This window comes from Lepidochelys kempii, chromosome 4 (assembly GCF_965140285.1).
Source record: "Lepidochelys kempii isolate rLepKem1 chromosome 4, rLepKem1.hap1, whole genome shotgun sequence".
NCBI lineage: Eukaryota > Metazoa > Chordata > Testudines > Cheloniidae > Lepidochelys > Lepidochelys kempii.
Window position 1 is genome coordinate 116,703,191 of NC_136383.1, and position 17,608 is coordinate 116,720,798.

General features: G+C 37.8%; 1 protein-coding gene across 6 annotated transcripts in view; it reads right to left on the reverse strand.

Moving 5' to 3' along the window:
• Positions 1-17,608, reverse strand: part of JAKMIP1 (janus kinase and microtubule interacting protein 1) — a 316,709-nt gene that overhangs the window by 69,893 nt on the left and 229,208 nt on the right. The window lies entirely within an intron of this gene.

The following is a 17,608-nucleotide window of genomic DNA, read 5'->3' on the forward strand; positions in this document are numbered from 1 at the left end:
CACACACAAATTGGCATAGATAATAATCAAAATGTATAGATAGGCAAAGTAAGACAAATGCTGCTTGGGAACTTATTAGAGTTTGATTTAAGTATATTTACTTTGTATATTTTGAGAGTTGATGATGACCATTTGTGTTTTTAATGGTTATAAAAGCTTTAATTTCCTGAATCTCAGCATCTACTGTCATTAAATAGTTATTGTCTTCCCCCCACTCCCCGATAATTTCCCATAATGGTGAAAATTTAAATAGATGAAAATTTTAAAAGTGCTTACAAATAAACATTGACACGATTCTTTAAAATTATTAAACATTAAAATATAAATTCTGCCATCCCTACCATTAAGAATTATCTCACGTTTTGTTTCCAGAAAGGGTTCCTAAAATGACAAGTGTTGGCTCTACATTTCCTACCTTCCTTCAGTCCTTTTTTCTCCTGTATATAAATCACATCCCTTCATTTCCTTTTATGTATTTCTAGGCCTTCTAGAGTGGGTATTTTATTATGTTTTTAGTATACTGTGTTTGTCTTAATTACAGGTACTTTGCTCTGAGTGCTTTGCTTGTGGGGTCCTATATAAATAACATTAAATTTAATCAGTCTTGTTACCCAACCACCTAGCATTGTTCAATCCTTCTGAAATTTCTCACAATCCTCTCTAGCCTTTATTAATCTCATATGACATAAAATAATTGAACCTTTTTCCACCTCACTATCCACCCTTTCTTCTAGCTCAGTGGTAAATATAACAAAGAACACTGGTCCTAGTATGGAATCTTGGAGCAGGTTTGAAAATGTTGTCCTTGGGCTAAGGAAGAGTTGAAAAACAACCACAGCTTTCTTCGCTCTGACTGATTCATCAGAAAAGGGACTTAAACTGAACTTTATTAACACAAGGAAGATTAAAAAACAAGATCCAAAGCAACTCAAAACATTGGTTTCAACCACCAGAGGCCTTTCTAGCTTTCAGCAAGTCGGGCAGGGAGAGCACAAGCCTTTCCTTCTCCTTTCACTTTTATAGCCCATCCCAGATCACCTATGTGGTAAGCAGAGAACTGGGCTCTCCTAATAACCCCTGAAAATTTGGGACTCAGGGAGTAACTTTATATCTTGTCACATGTAGAGAAACTTCTCCTCAGCCTCTTCTATAGCTAAATTTGGTTTTGCGAACATAGATCTGAAGGCCAGAAAGGATAATTATGGTAATTTTGCATAATACGGATCATAGAACCTCACCCAATAACTTCTGCCTTAAGTTCATAACTTCTGTTTGCACTAGAGCAGGTGTTTTAGAAAGATATCCAGCCTTGATTTAAACAGTTTGAATGATGGAGAATGCACCACACATCCCTAGGTACATGCAACAGTCCCAGGGAAGAAACAAGTATAATGAGAATACAGAATTGTCTTGAGAATCACAGAAAGATGGAGTTATACATTTCAAATCCAGAGACAATGCTCCAAATTTAGGTGTTTTCACATCTTGGCCCATCTCTATTTAGTCTTACTTTAACATGTCACTTTGCACACAGATATTTCATGGAGAAGTGGTCAGCTACAGCTTCTACAGTTGCACAGTGTTGTACGTTTCTGTATCAATACTGGTTTTGAATGACGTGATTGAAATATAGTCAACCAAAATTCCTGTTGTATCATGCTGAGCCACAGAGAGACAGATGGATGTTCAGAGTTATTCCGAAAATAATTAATACATATATAAAAACCAGATTGCTGTCATGCGAAAGTGGCATGTGTACCTTTGACAACAGTAATAAATGCCCAGAGCAGAGCTGAATTAATTTCACTCATCCCCGTTAGATCTGGATTAACAAATGCTTTATCTATGCCTCAACTGAGACATATCAAGCTATCAGATGATCATTTTTCTATATATTGCAGGGATTTTGCTGTCACCATAAGCAGCCCATGTGATGAGAAACAGCAAATATAATCACCTTTGAGATTATGAATATAAGATAATGTTTCCCTCCATATTATTTTAAATTATGTTTTGTTGATTGCCACTTACAACCATATCCCAAGTTTGAGTGACAGACTGTTTAATTCCCTGCACTGCCCGTCTGTGGTCTTTGTGATAGAATTTGACCATGCTGAGATAACTGGGGGGGGGGAAGAAATATCCTATCACATGCACACTTTTTTAATATATCCTTGATATCACTATCACGTGCACACTTTTTTAATATATCCTTCAAACCTGTCTCTTATGGATATGTCAGAACTTTAAAAGAACACCTTATTGACCCAATGTGTTTCTAATCTTAAGAGGGAAACCCCAAGCACTGTAGCAAATGCTTTATATAAAAGAACATTTTTATTAGGACTGATCAGAATTTTGCAAATTTTGACAAAATTTCAATATGGGGAGAAAAATCAGGGCAATTTTTGACTAAAGATTTATGAAGCTTTCTCCCTGTTTTTTAACCAGCTATAGTCCTGATCAAATTTTTTCTAATTAAATTACCCTCCTCTATCATTTTTAAGTTGCATAACAAATAAGTAAGATGATGGAGCTAAACATCAACCAGCTCATGTTCTACTATTCAGTGTAATCACCTCCAGTTAAAATATTGAATTTCTCTTTTAGACTTTTTACTTGTGTTGTGTGCCTTTACTTGCACTTGGTGTGTTTGCTAAGCACGTTAACATTAAGAGTGAATCAGCATAATATATAAAGCATGACAAAAGAAAAGATGATTGTTTGAATGTGATAGGAGTTAAGTTAAGGTTCAACACAGAATGGACAACTGTCCAGTGCCCAAAAGGTATATTGAGCAGTAGCTTGTGCCTCTGTGGGACTGATTGTTTGCATGTGTATTCAATTTTTTTTTAAATACAAGCAAAAGCCTTAGAGAAGAGAGAGTTTCTTCCCAAGACAATGACTTTGTCCCAGAAAGGGCTCACGAGGACTGATCAAATTTATGTTGTGCACATGGATAGGTATGATTCTCTTTTCTGATTGGGCAAGGGGGAGCTCTTTTGGTCATCTTCTAGTTGGACTGGTCATGTGACAACTCTGCCAACCCAGGGTTCCCAATGAACTGATCCAGAATATGGTTATTAATAACAACATACTGCATTTCTCTATTGTAAAAGTGCCCACTATCAAGCTGCTGTAGCTGCAGTTTGTATTGTAGAGGCTTTGTAGTCTATTGATTAAAGCACAGAGCAGCTGTTTAAAATCTTGTCGTGAGTTCTAATTCTATCACTCGACCACTCTGTGACTTTGAGCAAGCTGTTTATCCTCTCTGAGTCTTTGCATTTCCCACTGTAAAGAAAGAATAATAATAATGTCCTACCTGAAAGTGGTATTGTGAAGATTAGTCCATCTTCATTTGTACAGCAGTTTCACAGTGTGAACTGTTAGGTGATCTGGTCTGTTCTCTTTCAGTGCAAGGATGTTCTCTGCAGAACACTGAAGATCAGCTGTGACAACTACTCTTTTAAAAAGCATACTGTGCATAAGGGAGGAATATATCCACAAAGCACACTTGTATGCTTTTGGAATATTCAAACAGCATACCAGCTTCAGTAGTGCTTCAGTGTTCTGAATTCACTCCCAGCTTCACAGTACTTGTTTAAAAGCCTGCAAATTAATTCTAATTGGTTTGCATGTTCAAAAGTCTGAAATCTGGCATCAAACCATATAGGACTATTCTACTGCTAACTCATGCCTTAGAGCAGAAGATGATGGCCAGCTGAGACAGAAAGATGTTTCCTATCATTATATAATATTATAAAATTTTATAACAGTTGTATTAATAAAGAACCTACTCAAGCCTATGTCCTAGCCTAGGCTCTTGGGACACTGAGCAGTTACATTGTAGTGCATTTTCATACAAACAGAAGAACAAAATATTAAAGAACCAAACTAGGAAAACAGGAACATCGACAAAAGATGTGTTGTCTAACATAGAACAACAGCAATTGAGAAGAAAAATGTGTCTAATAAATTTAAGATTATTAAGAATCACACAAAGGAACTACTGTAGGCAAACAAAGAGCCACAGTGAACACAAAACGGCATAATGGGTATGTAACCCTTAAAGAGAGGTGAGCAAACATCAGTAACAACAAGGTCAGTGCAGATTCTTAACATGATTTTCCTGCATTTAGAACAAGATTTAAGGTCTGCAAAAAAAATCGATTCGCTGATTTTATTGCTGTAGAAATGGGATCATCATCAAACAGGACTCAGTAACTAATATCACTATTGGTAAGATTGTGAATAGGCTCCTCTAATCATTCTATCCACATGATCATTCCAGCCAAACATATATCATCAATTACCACACATTCGCAATTATCTTTGAAAAGTCATGGAAAATGGAAGAGATTCCAGAGGACTGGTAAAGGGCACATATAGTGCCCATCTATGAAAAGGGAAATAAAGACAACCCAGGGAATTACAGACCAGTCAGCTTGACTTCAGTATCTGGAAAAATAATCGAGCAAATAATTAAGCAAGCAATTTGCAAACATCTAGAAGATAATAAGGTGATAAGTAACAGTCCAGTCAGCATGGATTTGTCAAGAACAAATCATGTCAAACCAACCTAATAGCGTTCTTTGACAGGGTAACAAGTCTGGTGGGGGGTGGGGGGGGCAGAGGGATAGATGTGGGCTATCTTGACTTTAGTAAGGCTTTTGGTACTGTCTTTCATGACCTTCTCATTAACATACTAGGGAAATACGACCTCGATGCAGGGGTGCTGGATCAATTTTTATAATGGGGGTGCTGAGAGCCATTGAACCAAATTGTAAACCCTGTATATAACTGACACCATTTCAAGTCCGGGCATCACCCCCCACAGCCATAGTTCCAGCAACTATGCCTAAATGGAGCTGCTATAAGGTGGGTGAAAAACTGATTGGAAAACCATTCCCAGACAGTAGTTATCAGTGGTTCAGAGTCAAGCTGGGAGGGCATATCAAGTGGGGTCCCTCAGGGATCAGTTCTGGGTCCAGTTCGGTTCAATATCTTCATCAATGATTTTGATAAAGGTATGGGGTACACTTATAAAGTTGATGGACAGTACTAAGCTGGGAGGGGTTGCAAGTGCTTTGGAGGTTGAGATTAAAATGCAAAATGATCCGGACAAACTGGAGAATTGGTCTCAAGAAAATAGGATGAAATTCAATAACGACAAATGCAAAGTACTTCATTCAGGAAGGAACAATCCATTGCACGCATACAAAATGGGAAATGACTGCCTAAGAAGGAGTACTGCAGAAAGGGATACGGGGGTCATAGTTGATCACAAGCTAAATATGAGTCAACAATGCTGTTGCAAAAAAAGCAAACATCATTAGCAGGAGTGTTGTAAGCAAGACACAAGAAGTAATTCTTCTGCTCTACTCCATGCTGATTAGGCCTCAACTGGAGTATTGTATCCAGTTCTGGGTGCCACATTTCAGGAAAGATGTGGACAGATTGGAGAAAGTCCAGAGAAGAGAAGCAAAAATGATTAAAGGTCTAGAAAACATGACCGATGAGGGAAGATTGAAAAAACTGGATTTGTTTAGTCTGGAGAAGAGAAGACTGAGACGGGACATGATAAGAGTTTTCAAGTACATAAAAGGTTATTACAAGGAGAAGGGAAAAAAGTTATTCTCCTTAACCTTTGAGGATAGGACAAGAAGCAATGGGCTTCAATTGCAGCAAGGGCAGTTTGGGTTGGACATTAGGAAACACTTCCTGTCAGGGTGGTTAAACACTGGAATAAATTGCCTAGGAAGGTTGTGGAATCTCCATCACTGGAGATTTTTAAGAGCAGGTTAGACAAACACCTGACAGGAATGGTCTTGATAATACTTAGTCTTGCCATGAGTGCAGGAGACTGGACTAGATGATCTCTTGAGGTCCCTTCCAGTCCTATGAGTCTATGATTCTATATCCTATGCAATCCCACAGGTCACCTAAGTGGTGCAAAGGGCCTTGCACTGGCCCTCTACATCAGAGGGAACATCACTTGAGTTGACCATCTATCTTGGACTGGGAAAAACATCTCCTGCCAGTTCTGAGCAGATGCTGGCTGTAAACTAAACACTACAGAATTTGAATGAAGTTAAATTAAGGTTTGTTATGAATGGCACCACGTAGTGGTGTAACAGTGTAATATAGTTTAGCATTTCATTACAAAGCATCTGTGCTAAGAGCCTATTGCTGTTCTAATCTCGGAATCACCCAGCAGATGTCTCTGCAGGTCAAGCTATGACCAGAATTGCAAAGTACAATTAAACAAATCATTAGAAATAAGTATTAAAAATAAAATTTGTTTAACTGATTTGATAGCTGTAAAGTCAAATGCTTCAACATTAAAATATTTACTTATTACTGGGCTTAATTAAGAGTTTTATATATATAATTCTTATGCAACATTTAGATTACATACACAAGCAAACTAGGTGGCACTCAGATACTAGAGTATGTGGGCACCATAGAAATGCCATAGATTAGATGCGAGAGACACAAAAAAGGCATATAGAATTTAAGACAGGCAGATAGGAGTTTTCAATACCATAGATGTTTAGAGACAATTAAAAGGGCCCATTATTGAATGACTGTTAAAGAACTTGTTACATCTACAGTGATTTATGACTTTACTTAAAAGAACAGAGCATTCAACTGGCAATTTATTATTGATCATTGTCTTCAGATTTTTTAAAGATACAGAGAGCTGCAACATTCACAGCTGACTGAAATCTCTAATGGACTGAGATAAAACCCCAGATTCAACATTCTCTGAAATCTGGTCAGAATTTGGAACTAACTTTAGGCCAGATCATGTCCATTGCTCTGGCAGTGCAAAAGGCTGTAAAACTACCATACCAGGGGGAATCTTCCAGTGTGGCAGAATCCTCAGATGGGGTAAAGCCAACATAGGTGTGTCTATGCCCACTTCTGCCATTTTTCTTATCTCCAGGAAGGGGAGCATGTCTGCCTGGTAATGCCACTTGAAGGGCAATTACTAATAGACCTAGGTTAGAGCAGCCCTGAGACTGGCTCCAGCAGCTTTGAAGAGAATATAAAAAATGTGAAGCCCAATACTACAAATTGTTGGTATTTATTACCAAATGATCCTTTGGTAATCCTCCTGGGGCTGCCTAATGGAAATGGTCACACAAACAGAAATGAAGAACTGACATCTCGTTTGCTAGCAGCTGCTAGGCTACTGATAGCCTCTCATTGGAAGAAGAAAAATAGTCTAAAACTAGAGGAATTTTTTGAAAAAATATGACAGGTTGTATGTAGTTTTTGGAAAACCAGTGTACCAATTGTGTACCCAGCAAAATAGACTGAGCACAAATAGATACTTATATAATGGCTACCATTTATTCAGCACTCAGATAAAGTACATTCACCTTCAAAAAATCCCAAGCACACCTGTCCAATTTTTTGAACACTAGCATTTGATACACCTGCATGCTGTGATGAATGTGTATAATCAGAAGTTTTGCACAATTTAATAAAATGACCAGAAACAACATGATAGCTAGTGGAAAGAAGCTGGCTTTGCCATCAACCTGTTAAACAGAATACAGAGGATTATATTTCTGTATAATTTTCTCTAAAAAAAGCTCCCTTTTGTGATTATCATAATTTTGTCTGTGATATTTACATGACAAGGATTTGTAAACCTGTTAAAACTTCCTAAATAAATAAATAGATTTTAAAAATGCTACATTTAGTTCCAGAAGCAAAGTGCAGTCCTATAGCGGACATACCCTAAACCGCAATTAACTGATCAGAGGGCTTTAAATGAAAATGTCATTACCAAATACTGGGATATAATATTTTAAGTACTTCCAAATTCAGGGAGAAAGGCTCAACAACACTGACTATGGTTTAAAATATTGCATAAAAGGCAATGGATCCCAAGCAGATTGTTCAAATATCTGGCCAGATCCAATGGAGCTATATTAATTTACAATTGATTTATCAAGCAAACTGCTCTAATTTTCAGCATGGTTTGTAGTCACACTGTTTATGGTTCAGCCTCAATTAGACAAATGTCATGGGGACCACTAAATAAGGTCTGAAAATCAAAGTTTCAGATAAACAAGAGAATAACCATGTAATGAATCGATGTCTGGGAACATTACCCTGTTTCCAATAACAAGGAGTTTCTGATAACACAGGTTTAGATAATTGAGTTTCTTTTATGGAAGCAAGGACCATAAATAATGGCACTAGCAGTGAAAAGAATAACACTGTGCTCCAGTTGTTTAATACCCTTGCATGGCTTAACTGAAATAAAAAAATCTATCCCATTCAAAAGATAAGTGGATTGCATTCCCAGTACTATGCATGATGAAATAATTGCAGGGTTGATTGCAGAACAGAGATCCATCCATGTTAAAAGTTTGATTCCATGTATATAGGGCCTGTTCCAACAGACACTGGAGTCCCGCCATTGACTTCAATGGGCACTGGATTGGATTCAACGTAGGTGGTAATAAATCAACTCTATGGTTTGGGAGATTTTGATACAAGAGGGATTTCTTGTAAAAAAAAAATTATAGAAAGTTGCAATTTAAATTAGTGTCCATATTGTATAAAGTAGGATCAATTATTTTAATTATATTTTGACCTTATTCACTTTTCTCTTAAATATGTGTGTAGCATTGTAGACTCCTGTTGAGTACAGACCATGTCTTTTTTCTACATATGCAGAGTGCCAGAAATGGATGAATTCTGTTTTTCTTTCTTCTTGATCCCTTTTTAGATTATCATGCACATAAATGCATATATTATATACAAATAAATTTTGAAACATGGATTCCAAGGACTTGCTTTGATCTGGCTATTTTATCACTGTATGTTTTATGTTTGTTAGAGAGTGTACTGAGAGAGAGATATTGTCTGGTTTGGCAGAGCTGCACATGAGGCAAGAGCCAGGAAGTGAGGACTGGGGCAAAGGTACTTCAAGCCAGCCAGACACTCATGTCTCCCTACACCAGCTAGGATGGCTCTACACCACAAAGAGACTGCCCAACATAGTGAAAATCTTCCTGGGGGAAGTTAAGACAAATTTATGGCTGCTTTGAGGCACCAGAGCAGTGAAAACAGCTGGATTGTATTGATGAGTTGTGTGTGTGTGTATTACAAGTGTGTGCATACACAGACATGTAGCAGTATCCAGGGATACGCTAAGTTGCAACCTGTCTGAATTCTGGTCTGAATTCCATCCCCTGTACCAAGCTTAAGTACTCCTCCTTTGTGCAGAAAGGGGTGATTTTCACCCTCAATACAGCATCATCTTAGCACTGAAGGTGACTATTGTCTAAATTACCATATTACTCCCATATTTCATACAAGTGTAACCCACACACCTTCTGGGTGTTGTGTTCTGTCCCCTCTAGTGGCACCGAGAACACTTAGAGGAGGTGTATGGGTTACACAAGCTACAGTTTGCATTTATTAACTTGGTCGCTGTATTTTTTATGTTAAAGTCAATATCTATGTGATCAATGACAGTGGATAGTTTTTGTGTTAAGCAGTGTAACAAAGGTTTTTGCATCTTCATTTATATGTTTGACCAATTAGTCTGCTTTCCTGCATATCCTAACAAATGTACTATATGACTGAAAACAATGTGGTCAACTAATGTTGGTCCGGCCAAGAAATGTTCTCTTAGCAATGCTACTGGAGTTGTGAAAACACAAGAAGAATGCACTAAGTAGGAGTTCAGAAATCACCTTACTAGCTCCCGTGACTCATTCTTATTGGATTTGCATTCATCAGCAAATCCAAGAAAACTATTTGGTAATTTTAGCACAAAGCAGACAAAGAAGGATTTGCTAAGCTGATTAGATACTCGGCTGTGAAATGTTTGAGAGGTTCAGTTTGATATACATTTACAGGATATGCACTATGGATGGGCTATCTCAGATACAAACATTATTTTGCAACCAACCTACGCTCTAGAGTGTATCTAATTCTGAAGCAGAGATTAGCCAGGGAAATGTTTTACCACGTATAATGAACGGTAAGAGGCAAGACTGTTTTATTATATTCAAACTTTTTGTCATCTTCTCAACAATATTAATAAACAGATGTGTCTGATTTTTAATAATGTTAATGCAACAAAATAATTTTCAGTAGAAATGTGGGGACTTGTAGATTAATGTATAGATTATCACAGAGGTTACTGTAGACTGACTTGTCTCTGGCAATTACTCAGATCACTAAGCTGATGGGTAATTTCATTTATGGCAATAAATACCATATTTTCTAACTAAATTTATTCTTACTTGACCTTCTTTTTACTTCTTTATTAACCTATCGTATTTTTAAAGCTCTAGTAACCACACATTCTATCTATTTACTAACCTGCAAACTAAAACAAACCTTTAACTGGATATTTTGGCTGATTAAATACAAATATTATATGAGTGTTAAAGAATGTGTACTGGACAAAATAGCTCCCGTGTAAAAATCTGCACTGTATTTCATACCACACATCAGAAAGGCTTAAAACATTTCTCAGTGCACTTTCCTTGTGCCTTACTCATAAAAACAGATGCATTTACTCAGACTGTTAGGGCCTGATTCTGCAAAATTAACTTCACTGTTAGATGAGGATGCACAGCAGCTCCCACAATGGGCTCTGCATATTGCAGAACTGAGCACTCAACTATCAACTTATTCAGATTGATCTCTCTCTTGTACATGGGGAAACGAGAAAGGCAGTGACAACAGCATTCCCTGATGGTAGGCATGGTGTCATCCTATTTCTCTTAAAGATCCAAAACTTGGGATAATTTCAACTATGAAGACATATCAACAATACACCATTTGGGAGGTACTGTAGCATCCTAAACCTCAGCACAGTCCTTCATTTACATAGCAGGTAACTTAATTCCATTTCCTCCTCTGTACCTCAACCCCTGAGAGGATAATGCTTTTAATTTTACTAAAGGAGGAACATTGTTCCTGCTAATCTTTATTATGCATTTGCAGTTCCTATTTGTCTTCATTGTGCAAAAATTAATATGTATTAAACCACATTTGTCTTGGTAGTAAATTAGTGAAGTTTATTAATACAACACATCTTAACATGATTGTTTCCCACATGCTGATGCTGGATTATTTGCTGAAATTGAATGTACAGCTCTTGATATTTACTAGAACATTAGGGTTTTTATTGGCATTGGTGCTCTTAATTTATGATTTAAGAAAATTACATCAATAAATGAATATCATCACAGGACTATCAACCATCCTATTGTTTCTCATCATGGGTGAGGTTAACTGAGGGTTTTTTCATTATTGTATCGCCATAATAAGCTTGTCAATAGTCCTGTTAATATTCATATATTTTCTTAAAGCATCAATTCAGAGCATCAATACTAATAAAAACCAAGCATGTGAAATATCAAATTTAAGAGGTTAACCTTTTTTTTCCTAAACCCCAAAGCTGAAATGAGCCTCTTAAAATTATTAAACTTCATTGATACTCATTTTTGGCATAACAATAACCATAACTGAAAAAAAAAGATCTCAGTATTTAATTTAGAAAGAGACATTCAGAAAATTGGATAACAGCTTTTCATCAAAACAATTTTTGTCTTTCTTGACAGATATGCATCTGTACAAATTTTTAAACAATAAGGAACCTTTGCATCACCACAACTGTAAAATAATAATTTAAAAAAGCCCTGATATTTAGAACTGCTGAGCACCTGACATTTCCATTGACTTTGTTTGGAGAGAAGACTGCTCAGCAGTTCTGAATAACAGAAATCGAAAATTTCTGAGCTTCAGACACCAGAAATTGGAAGAGACCCACAAGAATGCTCCTGAACAGGAGGGTTCACAAGTACTGTACGTGTTTAGCAGCACACCATTAGTTCACACTGAAGCTTATCACCCATTGCATTGCTTTACTTCAGATGATAAAAGCATCAATTTGGCTGGCATTTGCAATGGGTTAGATTTATTTAGCTGAATTCTTTCCCCAAACTACCTGGAGATTTTGCTACTCCATAAGTTTATGTAAGCAAGTTGCTTAAACTGTCCGCTTTATCACATCATTGTTTCTATCTAGAAGATAGAGTTGTCCTACATTCTTTGAGTGTTTCTTTTTATAGTTTTCCTCAGTTTGGATCTCATGGATAAACTTTGTCAACCTTTTTATTCAGTAATGCTAGAGTCTATCTATGAGATTTTATCCTAAAGCATATTATTGTTCCAGTCAGAAAGGTAATGAGTGAAAAACCTGAAAACATAGGTAAGTTCTAGTTTTCCATATAGATGTTCAATCAACACTGATTAGAATATATCATGGACCCATGTAATTCTTGAATGTGCTCAGATGCCATGTGATGAGTGCACTATAAATGCCTAGATCACTACTGGAGATAAAAGGTTATATTTTGCATTGTTCTCTATTACTCTTTGAATGTAAATGTTTGGCAAGTGTGGCAGAACTGTCCTCAATTTGTACATTTCATAAAAATAGTTTAAAATCAGAAATTGCGCGAGAAAGGATGGATCCTGGTTTTGTAGGGCAGTAGCTATACATCACCTTGAGCTCACTTGATGCAGATAGCAAACTTAGTGGTCATACTTTTATTTATTTTCTTGATTCTACGATCCATCTATGAGTTCATAAACAGGCCAGGATTTTTATGGCTCAGGACAACTCCCCAGGCTTCATCATGTCCCCTTCCTTACAGCCAGTGTCTTCTAGTTCAGGACTGGAAAAGCCTCTAGGGAGATAAATTAATTTCTCCCTACTAAAACAGAGTACTTTAATGATTTTAGTGGGGGAAACAACTGCCATAATTGATTATATGGATACCTGGAGAAATAGACCACCACCTGGATTCGCCCGAGATCTGTTTGAGCTTATTCAATACATCAGTTATTGAATCCAATGCCTCTGCACCGGGCTGACAATTAAGATAGTTTTAAGTATGAAGAGGAAAAAAAAGGAAACCTTGAAAGCCCAAATGTGCAATCTGAACACATAGGCTGTTGGGATTCTGAATATGCAGGGAGATACTCAAAACCTGGATTATATAGATAAACCAAATCCATGACTAGTAGATCTTTATGTGAAAGAAGTGAAGTCTTCTTCATGGAAAGATCCTACCAAAACATCTTTAAGGAGTGTCCTGAAAAAGCTAACACAAGAATCACATACATTGTAATTTTTTTTATTCTCATTTCTCTTCCACTTAAGTCTGGATATCCTATTATAATAAAAAGACCAATAGAGATTAAGTAGTAATATTATATTCTGCAAAACTAGGAGACGTCTTTGGTAAAGTGGATATCTTGGAAATAAGGACCTTGGCTCTTTGACTATTGCTGAAAGAAAAGAAAATATCTGAGGACTGCATTTGAAATGGGTCATTCTCTTGGCAAATTATAGATAGTTCAGTTTTGGGGTATAGCCATTTGTCTTTCAGGTGAAGTATAATTCATTTTCTGTTCATATCCATTCAATTTGCTGTAATTTCCTGTTATGTGTAATGCACTGCTGAATGGTCTAATGGGGTTATATGACTAAAGGATATACTTTAAAGCTGTGGTTTAAAGTTGTGGAGAATGTGAGGGTATGTGTTACAATTATATTATTTTAGGTATGAGATATGTGGGAGTTAAAATATGTGGGTGAAAGTGAGATAGTGGCTGAAACCCAAGGACTCTGTGATGATCTACTGGGTTATTAGAAGTTACCCCAGAATGCTGGTTCAAAAGTCAGCAATGGGACGAGGACCATTGGAGTGGTGAATATGGAGACTTGCCTGCTGGAGGTGTCCGTGCTGGCTAAAGGTGCCAAGAGAGGCCGCTCTAGACTCCAGAGACTGGTACCTCAGGGATGCAGAGGCTGCCGAGAGGGTGGTGGTGAGACCAGACTGAGAAAACATCAGATGCCAGGGTTTATGAAAAGGAAGCCTAAGAACTGGGGTATAAAATAAGACTTTACAGGGCTTGAAAAGGACACTGCCAGGTGGCCAAAATTGGAGTTCATTCATAGGTGTTAATTGTAAACAGTAAATAGTAAATTACAAGTTTATTAATTCAGGCTGGTGTGGAGCTGTGGGAAATAGGGTGTTTCTACAGCAGCCGTCAAAAAACAGGTACCATACCTATCAGGGGACCACCCTCATGCCACCACTCTGGGCCATACCAGGTCCTTGTAACAAGGGAGTAGGGTGAAGGGTGCCCCTTTTTAGAGAGAAGCTTGGTAGTCTCAGCAAGTATCTGAGACTGGGTTGTAGGAAATCTGGGGTCATGACAAAAGTAAACATGGTTAAGCTGTTTATAGGCAGGAATGCCTATGCTCTTAATCTTCCACTTATGTACATGTCTTATGCTCAGGTCTGGGATAGTAAAGATATCATGCTTTTTTTATGGTTCCTTTCTTTCTGCAAAGCTGGGCCCAGCACTAGAGAACATCTTTTAGATATTTATAAAGCACCCGTCACTATAATATTTAAATTCTAATGTGGCATTGGAGAAAATCTGATTTGTAGAGGTGATAAGCTGAACTAATAGGTCTTTTCTATTTCTTTCTCCTATGATTTGATAAAAGGAAGCTGGGACAGAGGAGACTGCAAGGAGGAAATTACTTTTTTGCATAAATAAATTTCCCTCCCTCTCTCCGATTGACAGCAACCGTGTCTGGAGCTGGGTGCGTATCAATCTGCTGTCCTTTAAAGATTTTCCAGACCTTTCTCTGCATCGTAAAATACAGTAAAAACAAAAATAAAGGTAGAAGTAGTTCGGGTTTTATTATGTTTTTCTCTTGTGTTTGCATACTGCCAAATGAATTAACCTATCCTAAGTTAAGGCCAGGTTCTGTTCACATTAGATAGGTCGCTACTCCACAAGCACCCTGAGAATGCTCACAGAGTAAGATCCTACTCAGTGTCAATGAGGGTGGCAGAACCTGATCCTCAATAACTTACTCATTTCAGCAGAGAACATCAATTCACACAATTACTTCAGTGCATTGATACACGCTGATCATTTTGATTAAATCTGCTTTCTGAAATGAGATTTAACATCACTGTAGCTTTTGCTCTGGTAACCCAGTACACTGCATTCTATTAAACAGCTGTCTCGGTCCAATGTTCTTTGTAGCCGCAGCATGGCAGTTTCTAATATATATATATATTTTTTACTATGAAGCTTACTATATTTAAAATGATCCCTTGGCCAAATATCGAAAAATCATGTTGCTGTGCTGGCTGGAGGTGCAAATTAATTCTTTTAAAGGAAGCTCTTCATTAAAAAGTTTAATAATATACCCACCACTAGCTTTCAAAGAGCTGTGCAACACATCAGCACATTTTTGTGGCAACGTGTAGTAGAAGCAGTTGGACCTTATTGCTAGTAGCAAATATCACAAGCTGCTCACGACAGATTGTTAATTAACATATGTTGCCTCCCACAAGTATAAGGAGTGGTGTAAATCAACGCACCGCCATTGAATTCAATGGTGCATTGCCAATTTGCACTAGCTGAGGATGTGGCCCAAAGTCTGCATGTTGCAGTTAGAGTTTAATAAAAGCAGCTAGAGTTTAATAAAAGTATGACGGTGTGAGCTAGTATAATTCCACAGAAAGGCCTGGTTTCCTTAATGCACAGCGGGGATACATGAATGATTCCCATTATGCACTGATGGGTGAAACTATACTACCAACCTGAAGTGTTTTAAATGTCTCCATACTAAGTTAATTTCAAGTGTTTTCACTAGGAGCACAGACAGCATCCTGTGGCTGAGAACTCACTCCTTGTATCTGGACCAAGAGGCAGCTGGAGAGCTGTAAAAGCACACACACACACACACACACACACACACACACCCTGCCAATTTCAGTCAACATAGCACTCCTCATAAAGAGCACTTTGAGACTCAGCAGCTCCCCCATAAAGCAAATGCCATTTTCATATTGAGCCACTAAGACCTGTATAGAGACCAGCTCCCTTCATCTCAGACACTGACAACCCCATGCTCATTGATTAGGCACACTTCCTGCCCCTACTACCCCACCTGCCATGCTGTCAAGGCTCACTTTATGCAGAAGCACAGAGCTCACCTTTGTCTTCCTCCACTATGGGACCTTCTCTGCACTCCCTTCAGGACACTAAGCTTGCTTGTAAACTGCAACCATTCAGGTTAAGTAAAAGCTGCATCCATTCTCCCAGGGCCCATGGAGCTGTGCTCCAGAAGCCACCATGGCTAGAGCATCAGAAGGGCGTCAGAGGGGGACCAGGCCAGAGGCCTTGTAGGAGTTGTATAGACAAGTAGGTGTTGAAAACCCAATTTCAGAGAAACTCAGACCTTTGAAATGACAAAATGAAGTTTCTATTATAAGCTCTTTCAAAGTTTCTCTGAAACAGGAAATATCTGTGTCAACCACTGCAGCCCCATTAGGGGCCACCTCATTCTCCTTAGTCCTGCCCTGACATAAGAGTTAACAAAGGGGCAGGAAGAATGGTCAGTGCTCTTTAATACAGTAGAGGATGCCCAAATATACAGACTATTATAAAGGCACAATTTTTTAACAGTGAGGGTAATTAACTGTTGGAACAATATACCAAGGTTTGTGCTGGAAATCTTTAAATCAAGATGGGATATTTTTCTAAAGGATATGTTCCAGTTCAAACAGGAATTAATTCAGAGAAGTCATATGACCGGTGTTATATAGGCGGTCAAACTACATGATCACAGTGACCCCCTTCTGGCTTTATAATCTATGAATCCCCGTGACACTGTTAATCAGCATTTGTTTTTTAATAAGTGCACAGAACTTTGGGGATGTTATTAATAAGCACTAGCCTCACAGGAAACCCACCAATACTGTCACTTGATTAAGAATAAATGGGTTTGCTATGAATGATTCTGATTCTGTTTCCTGTTACAACACTGAGGGTATAAATAAAGCAAAAAAACACAACTTCGTTTGAGACTGTGTAGTCTAGCGGACTGTGTACCCAAATGGAGCCAGGAAGTTTTCCAAGTTCTGATCCAGTTCTGCCACTCACATGTTCTCCGTTGTCTTTGGCAAATTACTTACCCTCCCTGGCTCAGTTTCCCCACCTGTAATTCAGGAATAATAGATATTTGAAAATATTAAGTACCTGTTGGTACTAGATCTCAATTTCATATGCCCTGCTGTTCTTACACGGGTGCATTCTACAAAGTTATACTGTATATGGTGATGAGCATTGTACAAAGACTTCAGGTAACTATAGATGGATAAATGGATAGATATAAATATAGGTGTGGCTAAAAGAACAATGCCTATCACAGCAAAACCAGTAAGAACTAAAAAGCTGTCAAGTACTAATGGACACATTTAGCAAATTTATTTGAGCATAAGCTTTCATGAGCTACAGTTCACTTCATCGAAAGTTTATGCTCAAATAAATTGGTTAGTCTCTAAGGTGCCACAAGTACTCCTTTTCTTTTTGCGGATACAGACTAACACGACTGCTACTCTGAAACTGGACATTTAGCAAAGTTTCTTCAAGATCTTCTCCTTCCAACAGGTGCACCAGGAAGACCTGATAGATTCTGGGGAGGGAGGGAGAGTAAGCCTGGAGAGAAGAGATGAGT